The 12078-nt window shown below is 39.0% G+C and overlaps 1 protein-coding gene across 3 annotated transcripts in view; it reads left to right on the plus strand.

Annotated features, from left to right (window-relative positions):
- Positions 1 to 12078, plus strand: part of Immp1l (inner mitochondrial membrane peptidase subunit 1) — a 46958-nt gene that overhangs the window by 28787 nt on the left and 6093 nt on the right. The window lies entirely within an intron of this gene.

A 12078-nucleotide genomic window follows, 5' to 3' on the forward strand; every position in this document is an offset into this window, starting at 1 on the left:
CAGTGTCTACCCCATGTGCTAGCTCTTATATTCTTGCTGCCCTGTATTCCATGATGTTTTCTGAGTCTTGGAGGGAATGATGTAAATGTCTCATTTGTGGTTGAACATTTAACATTACTGTGATTCTCTCCATTAACTGGTCACATCACTAAGAAAAAAAAGCATCTCTGATCAGAGCTGATAGTATTAACATATGGGTATGTCTTAGTGTTTCTGCTGTTATGATAAAGTACCATGGCCAAAAGCAATTTGGGAAGGAAGGTTTTATTTCAGCTTACAATAACTCCCGGGTCATACTCCGTCACTGAGGGCAGTCAGGGCAGGAACTTGGGGGTAGGAACTGAAGCAGAGTGAAGGAACATGAAGGAACACTTCTTACTGGCTTGCTCCTCATGACTTGCCCACCCTGCTTTCTTAGGACTACCTGTCCCGGGTTGGCACCACCCACAGTGAACTGGGACTTCCCACATCAGTCAAGAAAATGCCTAGTAGACTTGCCTACAGGGTCTCAAGTAGACATTAAATCTCAATTGAGAGTCCTCCATCTTGTGTTAAGTTGACATAATCTAACCAACACAGGGGATAGGCATAATTATTTTGAGGGGAAACAAATTTTTATTTAAAGGCAGTTATAATAGGCATATCATAACCATTTAGCAAAATAACAGCTGTATTTTCCCCCATATGGCCCTTATAAGTCAAGGGCTTTGGTCAGGTTGACAACACTTGAAGTGAATTCCATCCTGCAGAACAGACCTCAAATCCAGTTAGGAAGTACTTGGCTGCCTCCACAACAGACTTGCCATGAGTATGCCAGTGCGTACAGCGTGCTTGGCCAATCAGCAATGTTGTGGGAAAAAGAATCTTTGAATTTAGAAAATCTATTTTAAATTTAGAAAAATTATTTCATCAAGTAGAGTTTCAGTATATCAAAAACATGCTGCCCATTATATTTCACATATGTTAGTTCTTTCTGAAATCCTATAGAATCACCTCAATTTGAAGAAAAACTGTATATTTACATAGTATTAAAGTATCTATTTGGAGATGCTCATTACATAAGAAATAGTAGTAATATATAGCAATATATGTCACAAATCCTTATGAAGGAAACTTCCCAGACACCACCATCACTACTGGTCAAGGTCAATTGAGATAGTTCTAGGATATAGTTGACGAGTGCATCTCAAAAATGTCATCACAGATGTGGTGGCACATGTAGATGATCCCAGCACTGGAGAGGCTGAACAAGAGAATCTCTAGTCAAAGTTCAATGTGACCCTGAAACTACATAGCAGAACCTTGCCTTACAGTAGTCAGAAGGAGTGTTACAGGAAGTCAAGGTCATAGGAGACCAAGAACAACTGAGGAACTCTCTTAGACAAGAGGGGTTGAGGAGATAAATGCCTAAAACCAGCATGATATCCTTTGTTTCCTGGGCAACTAGGCTGCCAAGGATGTCTTCAGGTTTGCAATCCTGCTAACTCAGCCTTCTAGGAAGCTGGGATCACAGGCATAGATTCTTGCTTCAGAAAGTTCTACCTTTTATTAATTAACAAAATGTAGCAAAATTGAATGACGTCTTAACATAGTCCTTTTAACTCTTTAAACATCTGTAATAAAATTTTCTTACAGTCAACTTTTTTTCCACGTGCAGTAAAGTGCAGAAGGGGTAGAATTGAAGAGCAACAAGCAGATGTACTGTGTTGGTTCTGCCCCCAATTACATGACTGTTATCACACAGCTTATGAGAAAAGTTGTGATGGCCCTTTCTTTACTAGCATATACTGCTTTGATAACTAACACTTAATTTTCTACTTTCAATTTTGTGTGTTGCTATCAAATTATACAATTGTCATGTCTGTTCAAACCAGCTTTACCTCTATTCATTCCTAATGTAAGCTAATAATTGAAGTTCGTCTTCATCATTGTTCCTTCATTTTGAACCGTGATAGCTTGATTACTCTATTGAGAGAGTTTGCCCAATAGTCTATTAATTCATTATTTACAATTGGTAGTGGAGTCTAGCTCAGTTATGTAAAGGATTTTTGACATATATTGCTATAGATCTAGACATGGAGTAATTGTTAGCTGATAGGGATGATGTGAAGATGATAGCCTGGTGCCAAGTAATTCATTTTTCTGCTGTGGCTTTCTTTATGAACATTGTATCCTTTTATTCTTCAAAATTGTCAATATGTCATATGCTTTTAATCTCACATGACTATTCTCATACCATGACTATTCTCATATCATATTCTAGTGATATCTAAATTGTTTTAGCAAAAGAATCTACTTCAGATCAGAAAGAGTTTTGTCAAGAGACAGAACAAAAAAGGCATCTTTATTATGTTCATAAATACCTCAATTTATGTATGATGGTTTCTTTGTTAAAGTCACTAGAATATGAATATAAGGGCTAAAAGGTTTAGATCAAAGTCCTTGTTCTGAGTAATCAGAGGAGACAACGAGAGAATTATAAAGTGTGAATTTTAATGTTCTATTTAAGGAAAATGTTTACCAGATTTTATATGTCCAATGAATGAGCAAATTAGAGGGCATTTTTTTTCAAGGAGTATTCTATTGGCTTTGGTGTTTATGTGTACAGGGTACAAAACTGAAATATTGTTGGTAGCATTTATTCTGTACTTATTATTTCTGAAACTCTTTAGAAGGCAAACTTAGTCACTACAATTGCAACTAAATTAAGTAGATATTAGCCAATATTCATCTGATAGGAAAACTATGACAATTAGCTAGGTAGTAGCAGTATTTGTCTGAAAGGAAAACTACACAATGAGAAGGTTAAGTAGATCACCTATTTCAGACAGGAGTTTCACTCCAGGAGCTTGTCTCGAGATGTATACTCCCTCCCAAATCATTACATCTCTCAGAATAGACTCTACTTATCAATTGTTTCAACTCCCATTTTATTCTTTTTTTTTCTTAAATGTATTTCTCTTTGCTATTTTAAAAAAGAAAAGGAATTATTTATGATCAGAAACATTACTAGTTCTTCCAGGGAAGCTAGATGTTTTTGTGTGTGTGTTTGTTTTTAGAATTTATTTTATTTTTATTTTTACCTATGTATTTGTATGTGATTGTGTGTTGTATTTTAAGGGTCTTAGAGGAGACCAGAATAGGGAGTTGGGTCACCCAACGTTAGAGTTACAAGTGCTTGTGAGTTGCCTGGTGTGGGTGCTGGGTACCAAACTAGGTCTTTTTAAGAGCAGTAAGCACTCTACCACGGGGCCACCTTTCTAGCTGTAGAAGCCATTGAATCCCCCAGAGACTTGGGGCAGACCAAACTTTCCAGAGGTTTCCACTGTTGGAGTCTTAGACCTGTCTATACTCACCAGGAGAGAGACCTGAGGGCAGACCCAAAATCTCCTCTGAGATTCATGCTATCTTATAACTGTAATTCCCTGTAAAGTCAAAATCAAAAAGTAGATCACATGCTTCTAACATATAATGTCAGAGGATATTTATTACTGTTTCAAAAAATAGAGAAGGGAGCATAGTGAGGAAATACTGCCCCGAAGACAGAAAACCAACTGTGCAAACTCCAAGCTCTGCATCTCTATGTCTGATGTCAAAATGCTCTTCAGATTTCCAACTCCTTTTAGCTTTGTTGACTGTCGCGTCAGCTGCGCGGCCTGTGTCCGAGAAAGTGCGGAGGGTGTCGGGGATTGACAACACAGAGACTCGTTCAACGATGTAAAGAAAACTTTAAGCAGGCCCCAAAAAGGTTCAAGAAAACTTCCTAAGAAAGGCTCCCTCCAGAGAAGCTTCTGCTCTCTCCTCTACCCTGGCTGGTTCTGCTCTGACACCAAAAACTGATCTGGGCCTGTCAGAAGAGGAGGTTAGTCTTTGGACAAGGTCAAAGTCAGGGCAGTTTCAGTGGGCAGGCCTTTTCCAGGAACTTATTGCCCCGGGCATTGTCGCACCTGCTGTGCGGCCTGCATCCGAGAATGTAGCGAGGTGATCAGGATAGATGACACAGAGACCGGTCGGTTGCTTTAAGAAAACTTTATGCTTCCCAAGTCAGCTTAGGAGGAGACCCCAGTCCACTTAGGAGAGAGCTCTCAGGAGAAGTCTCTCTAAGAAAAAGGAGCTTCCCTTTTTAAGGACTTCTGCCATTCATCTACATACCATTCTTTCCAGACTTCTCACCCTCCTGGCTGGTAGTTTAATCTCCGGCCCCCAGAATCGGGGATACACCTCAGGGAAACAGGAAGAGGCATCTAGCCGTAGGGGGTGTGAAAGGCATGGTATTTCAGTGAGTAAGCCCTTATCTGAGCCCTATGAAGAGCTTTAAAGCACTGAATTGTTTTCAGTAAACATTACACAGCTGCCTGCTCCCAGGCCGAAGGGGAAGTGGGTTTCTGCTCAAGGTCTGGTGTCCCCACAGGGCATTGTATTGTTTTTAGTAAACATATTTTTAGTAAACATTGTCTTACAGCTGCCTTCTCCCAGGCCGAAGGGGAAGTGGGTCTCTGCTCAACGTCTGGTGTCCCCACAGTTGACTATAACACACTTCTTTTTCTTGGGCTGGTTCCACTCCCTGTTAGCAGCTCTCTTGTATCCCACAGCTCTGGCATCACCAATATCTTGGGGTCTCCAAGGCAATCATGGCTTCACCTTCATAGCTTCATGCAAATGGCCTCTCTAGGCCTCTATTCAGGGATACCGCTGATTCATGCCTGGCCTCAGTGACATTGGAGGAATATTCCATTTTCTTCTGTCCTTAAAGCCAAAACCCTGTGGCCGAAACTGCCAAGTTCTGATGCTTCTGGGGCTGGAACATAGCCACCTCTTTCAATTGCATCTTCTCCAGCATTTTTTTTTTTCCTGACAGTTTTCTTCACTGCCTAATCTTGACTGTTCTGAAACTTGCTCTGTAGACCATGAATGGCTTCAAGGTCAAAGATATACCAGCCTCTGCATTCTGAGTGTTGGGATTAAAGACTCTAAGCTTTTCTTTAATTCCGTCTTACTAGTTGGAAACTTAGCTGGGTGGGATCTTGCCCTGAGGTCACCACTCCCTTTTTTTTTTTTTTTTTTTTTTGGTTTTTTGAGACAGGGCTTCTCTGTAGCTTTGGAGGCTGTCCTGGAACTAGCTCTTGTAGACCAGGCTGGTCTCGAACTCACAGAGATCCTCCTGCCTCTGCCTCCCGCGTGCTGGGATTAAAGGCGTGCGCCACCAACGCCAGGCGGTCACCACTCCCTTTATTCCATTTCTTAATCTTTGTATCTGCTTGAACATAAGACTTAGATCTAGGCCTAGTGGTGGTAGCACACTCCTTTGATCCCAGCACACTCGAGGCAGGCAGATCTCTGTGAGTTCAAGGCCAGCCTGGTCTACAAAGCTACTCAGAGAAACCCTACTCGAAAAAAAAAAAAAAAAAACCAAAACCAAAAAAAAACTTAGTTCTATTCCACTTTTTGGTGTTCCTTTTCTCCTTAAATTTTACATTTTGTAACTTACCCTGCTCAGCTTTCTCCTTTTCAGTGTAAATCTTCATTAGCGTTACCACTAATAACCACATGACAGAGTCTATTCTAGGCTGTTTTGAGAATCCCTCTGCCAGTGGAATTAATCCAAAAGTCTTCACTTTAACCTCACTCTTTGACAAGGGCAAAAATCAGCCACAGTTTTTATGAAAACATCACAAGATTCTTCTCCTCTGAAACCTCTTGATCCATGCACCCACAGTTCTAATCATTCTCAGCACCATTGTCTTCCATGTTCTTTCTAGTATGGCCTATTAAGCAGACCTTAAAGAATCCCACTGCTTTCCTCACCAAAAGTACCAAAGTCCAAATTCTTCCAAACAAAGGAAAGCATCTAATGGGGGTGGCTTACAGTTTCAGAGGTTTAGTTGATTGTTATCATGTTGAGACATGACAGCATGCAGGTAGACATGGTGCTGGAGAAGTTTTACATCTTGAAATGCAAGCAACAGTCTGTCTTACTGGGCATGGCTTGACCATATATGAGACCTCAAAGGCCACCTCCGCAGTGATGCAGTTCCTCAACAAGGCCACACCTTCCAGTTGTCCTTTCGAAATTCAGTGCCTGCTCATTAGGTCTTGTGGTTATAGAGCTTTCTGTATTTCATTGATTTTCATGCATATGCCTTTTGGTCTTGTTTACCAACTGGTACTTTGTTCTTTTGATCCTTTGATTGGTTGACAGACTACTAAATGGTCAACTTCTTACCTTTGGTTTTATAAACTTGTCCTCTAACTGTAAACTTCTACTTTCCAGTAGTTCATTGTAAAACTATGAATTATTTTCTCGTCTTTAGAAATATTACGTTTTTTTAGGGTGTGTGTATGTGTAGGTCAAAGGACAGCTTGTAGGAGTCAGTTCTTTCATTCTACCATGGGTTATCAAGATAAAACTCAGCCCTTCAGCAGGTATCTGTATCTTTGGAGCTATATTGTAAGACTCTTTTTAAATCTTTTTAACAAAGCTTCAAATTCTAGACCATAGTGTTTGCCTTACATAGGGCTTTTTGTTTTGTTTTGTTTTTTCGAGACAGGGTTTCTCTGTATTGTTTTGGAGCCTGTCCTGGAACTTGCTCAGTAGACCAGGCTTGGTCTGGAACTTACAGATACCCTGCCTCTGCCTCCTGAGTGCTGTGATTAAAGGCGTGCACCACTACCGCCCGGCCCCTTACATATGTCTATGGAAATATCAGTATATTTCTGAAATTGTGACCTAGAGAGCTTTTGCTGCTTTTAAGGAAAAAAATTAAAATATTTATGTGCTTTCACATTTAGTTTAAAGTTATCAAAAACAAAAACAAGACAAAATAGGCAAAACTTTTTCTCGGTCTTTGATACTACAGATTCCAGTATTATACACAGAAGGAAAATCCTCACCAAATTGTAATGTACAATTAGATTTGAGTGATGGAGGCTGAATAAGTAATGTAATGTTGCTTGTATTTCTATCAAATTTAGGACATAATAATATCATTTTTGTTACTGGTAGAAATAAAGAGTTCTGTGTTTCAAAAAAACTAATTAAATGTATGATGCCTTGGTGGGATCATGTTAGGACTTGGAAATGCAACCACACAGCAGAAAGAAAGCTGTTTTATGTTACACTAGGAAATATTTCAGTCAAACTGACAGCCTGTAAAATAACCTCACTAATTAGGTAGCATTGGAAAATGGCCACTTTCTATAGTTAACATTAATAGTCCTTTCATGTAGACTGTTTAGGATACAGTTGAAATCCCTGAGTATCCTAATGCTATTTTTCTGTTTGTTTAAGTGTCATTTACCTTTGCTAAAAGTCACAACCATCTGGTCTTGTATTACCAGTTGTATTATAAACAAAAAAAGTACTTCTGTGTTGGGAGAGGAATCATCAGATGAAAGGGCTTGTTTATTATAACTTGCTGATACACTAAATCCTATGTCATTTAGATAGAAGGACTACCTAATAATGTCACTTACTACACTATATCTAAGCAAGGGACTTGTGGGTTTTTTTTTCAAACTCAAGTGATAAAAGCTGTAGTACACATCCATTTCTCAGCAACAGTTGCAGGTAATCAATCACAGCGTGCCTACTAATGTTTTAACTACAGCTGGTTTCGAGGAGTGTGTTTACTCTTTTGCTTAAGTGAAATTCACTATGGAGATGACATGGCTCTTTCATCCTATAGCTAACACAATAGTTCAGAAGATAAATATCACTAATAGTTTATTAGTTTAAAGTGTTTTCACTTAGATGGTAACAGTAAAGAATCATCGTTTAGGCCTCTATTTCAGTTTTCTGGTGCCTTCTCTGAACACTTGAAAAAAGTTGAACTTAGTTTGCTAACATACTGTTTCAGAATTCTGTTTTACAGTACTATTCTTATATATCTGAAAATATGTTTGTTAAGATTGGCATTTGTGTTTGAAGAGTAGAAAGCTGTTCTGAAATTAATGCATATTGATCACTATGAGTATTTCGTGATTCATATTAGATAGTAGTAATATTATTGGTAAAATATAGAGAGGCCTACTCCAATACAGTGATACATTTGTTTCAATGTGTAGTTATATGATAATTCTATCCTTTAAAGTTGCCCAAATGTGGTTGAGAAGAAATAAGAGAGACTGAAATTGTAACACTGCTTCTGTCATCCATTCCAAACTGTTGTGATTAAAGAGAAAAGGTCCACCTGTCAGATGGCCTCCTAATGTCTGCTGGGAAAAAATAATGGCAGTTGCCAAGGCAGAAGAGATTCAAATATCTTGGAGGAAGCAAATAATAAAGTTCTTGCCTTACTGCCTTGGAAATTAAATTTTGACAGGTTACATGTAGTTTCTGTGACCCATTTAATCAGCTTACAAAAGTATTCTCAATATACTAAACTTTTTTTTTACCTAAAATAAGAATGGCTAAGAATAACATGAAAATAAATATGCATATCTTAAAGTGGTTGTACTTAGTAAATTAGCAGGAAAATATTGGTATTACATATCACTGTGCTGGCATCTAGATAGGTATGAAGGCTTTTCTCCTATTACTTACAGACTACAAGAGATCAGCATATCATTTCATGTGATACAGTAGTGCTTGTATCACCACAAAACATGTACACAAAGCTAACAGGGCAAGGCAACCAATTAGAATAAAAGAAAGCACAAATATAGATGAATAATTTAGACATCTCAGGTAGAACTGAAAATTCTCCCCTGCTTCCTGTATATTGTGTGTATGAAACTCTAAAATTAGTGTGTGTCATCTGGAACAAGTTGGAATTTGACCTGATTACTTTATAAAGAAAGTCAGAATCTCTCTGGGGACATGTAATGAAAGGGACTTCTGGCCCTAAACAAATACTGGTGCTTACCTTAATGAGGCTGCCTCAGGAGCAGCCAGGTCATGCAATTTAAAAGAGGTCAGAAGGGATGAGAGAAGACTCACAAAGCAGCTGGGAGTAAGAATAGAGCAAGTATGCTTTGGGTAACCCCTAAAAGTAAGTTCCTGGAGGGAAGATGGGGGCATCATGATAGAGATGACAATGAAAAAACAAACTCTGTGCCTTGTCTTTCTTAAGCAGAGGAGTAACAGGAAGAGAATTAGTGTAGACTACCAGAAGACAGTTTGGAATGGGAGGGAGTTCCTGGAGGTGGTGGGGAATCTGGTTAATAAGCTACAAATGATGTCTAACTGAAATAGTAACATGGAGAATGAAAAGTAACAGTGTCATTGGGGGGATTGAGAAAATACCTAGTTAAGATTGGACAGGGGAAGAAAGGGAAACCGAAGGACGCCGGGCGTTGGTGGCGCACGCCTTTAATCCCAGCACTCGGGAGGCAGAGGCAGGCGGATCTCTGTGAGTTCGAGGCTGGGCTGGACCGATAGCCTCCAAAACAATACAGAGAAACCCTGTCTCGTAAAAACCAAAAAAAAAAAAAAAACCGAAGGACTTTAAAATATATCCAAGTTATTAGCTTTATTAGCAAAGGGTTAAATGGTGCTATGGAAGAAGAGGCTAACTTGAGAATTAGAGAAGATATATAGATTTTGTATAAACTTAAGAACTTATTAAAACTCCAAGGATAGGAAAAGAATGTAGGCCAGAAGATGGGGAGGAATGTTGTGAAATGCTATCTTTGGCATAGCCTGACTGCTGTACTCAACTTAAAGCCTCTGTGGTTATCTTCATAAGACCTGTGCACATGCCAGCCAAACTCCTAGCATAGGTGGGGTCTCCAGCCCCACTCCATACTGAGGAGTTATTAGCAGTTGGCAGCTGCTGGGTAAAGGATAATAATTATTTTGTGAAAGTATGGCCACTTGAGGTCCTATTGTTTAGTGGATGCTCCAAATCTATGCAGATATGGAAAAACACATTAGACTTAGTGAGTTATTGAAAAACATGACATGAAGTTCATACAGTATTTTAATGCTTTCAATCCTGGGCGTCACGTTAGTTTTTAAAGACCTTCATCAGTGTACTCTGTTTTATGCATCATCATAAAATATGTCTCCTGGCACTCATGTTGCCAGGAACCAACAGCTGTCTAATCAGACGTCAGGCCCACTCAGCAGGTGGGGATCATTCCTGGTATTGGAAATCTAGCCAACTACCTGGCCTAATAAGGTTGTGGCTCTTAGATGAGAACCTACTACTGCCACTCTACTAGCCAGCATAGACTCCTAACTACATTCTAACTTATCCTTATGCCTACAGAGAACTGTAGCTACCACTCCTTATTGAAGAAACTTCTCTTTACAGCAGATGGAGCCATTACAGAAAAAGAAAAACAACTAGATAGACGGAGATCAAGGGATCATAGGGAGCAAAACCTCACCAGATAAATCTACAACACACCTCCTTTATTCTGAGGCTTGGGGAACATCGAAGAAGAGGGGGCAGAAAGAGGATAAGAGCCAGAAGACCAGGAAGTCTGCTATGAGACTGTGTCTCCTAGAAATGGTTGGTTTCGTAAACAAGATCTAAACAGTGACAGTATCAAAAGACTTGTTAATGTGGAAAGGGGAAAGAAAATCTCATAAGGATTTTCCAATGTGGACATTCTAGGATGCCTAGACAAAAAACTATAGGCAACTAATGACTTATGAGAGAGGACAACTAGCCCAAAGATGCTCCCCTTGATCGATTACCTACTAATATAAAGTGGTCATCCCTGAAATCATATACAAACAAACACAAAAAATACAGATTTTATATATTTGTACATCTTCATATGTGTAACAATAATTTTTTTTTTTTTTTTGGTTTTACGAGACAGGGTCTGTATTGTTTTGGAGGCTGTCGGTCCAGCCCGGCCTCGAACTCACAGAGATCCGCCTGCCTCTGCCTCCCGAGTGCTGGGATTAAAGGCGTGCGCCACCACCACCCGGCTAACAATAATTTTAAAAGCCTATCAATTTGAAAGGGATAAGAAGAGAAGAAAGGGAAGGAGGAAGTGATATAATTTTACTTTTAAAATATAGCCGGGTGGTGGTGGGACATGCCTTTAATTCCAGTACTCGGGAGGCAGAAGCAGATGGATCTCTGTGAGTTCAAGGCCAGCCTAGTCTTCAAAGAGAGTTCCAGGACAGTCTTCAAAACCTACAGGGAAGCCCTGTCTTGAAAAACCAAAAAAAAAAAAAAAAAAAAAAAAAATTATCTGAGTTAGGTGTGATGGCATAAGATATAATTCCAGCTCTTGGGAATGTAAGGCAGAAATGATGTCAGTCTGAGGCTAATATGGGCTAAAATGTCATTCAGTCATTTGTTCCCATAATTTCCATAATTTGTAATTTTGTATTCACAGAACTTTCTAAGTAGTTTGAAGGATTTATTAGAGTTGTGCTTTGATGAATAAGACACAAGTGGGAGTGTCTATCAAAAACAAGCATGCAAAATGCCTTTGTAAACAATGCATATTAATACAGCAGTCCCACATATTTACTTTTAATCATTTCCACTTTTAGAGAATAGACTTTTAACTACTGGTGGCCTTCAGTTTCAGATATAAATTGGTTCCCTACCCAAATCATCCCATGAAACAGTTATGCCTATTCAGGTACAATAGAAGCCTGAAAAGAGTAACAAAAATTCATCTGTAATAATAAATTCATACCGAAAGAATTAGGTAAAATGACAAGACAACAACTAAGTAGAAATGACTCAGCAGTTAAGAGCCCTGGCTGCTCTTACAAAGGACCTGGGTTCAATTGCTGGTACCTACATGGTAGTTTACAACCATCTGTAACACCATTTCCAGGAAATACAGTGCCATCTTCTGAATTCTACAGCACCATGTACACATGTAATACACATACATACATGAAGACAAAACACAAATAAATCTAAAAAAATTCTTTTCTTTTTCTTTCTTTCTTTTTTTTTTTTTAAGAATACAGCTCCTGGGTGTGGTGGTACATACCTAGTTTGAGGCCAGCCTGATATACATAGTTCCAGGCCAGCCAGGGTGTCTAGAGAGACTCTGTCTCACCTTATATACCACCAAAAAGCACCTAAAATATTTGCATATATGTTTTTTACAGTACGTATCTGATTTGCCAACCATCTATTTTTTCTGAAAGGA

The sequence above is a fragment of the Mesocricetus auratus genome, unplaced genomic scaffold, assembly GCF_017639785.1.
Source record: "Mesocricetus auratus isolate SY011 unplaced genomic scaffold, BCM_Maur_2.0 Super-Scaffold_100004, whole genome shotgun sequence".
Lineage (NCBI taxonomy): Eukaryota > Metazoa > Chordata > Mammalia > Rodentia > Cricetidae > Mesocricetus > Mesocricetus auratus.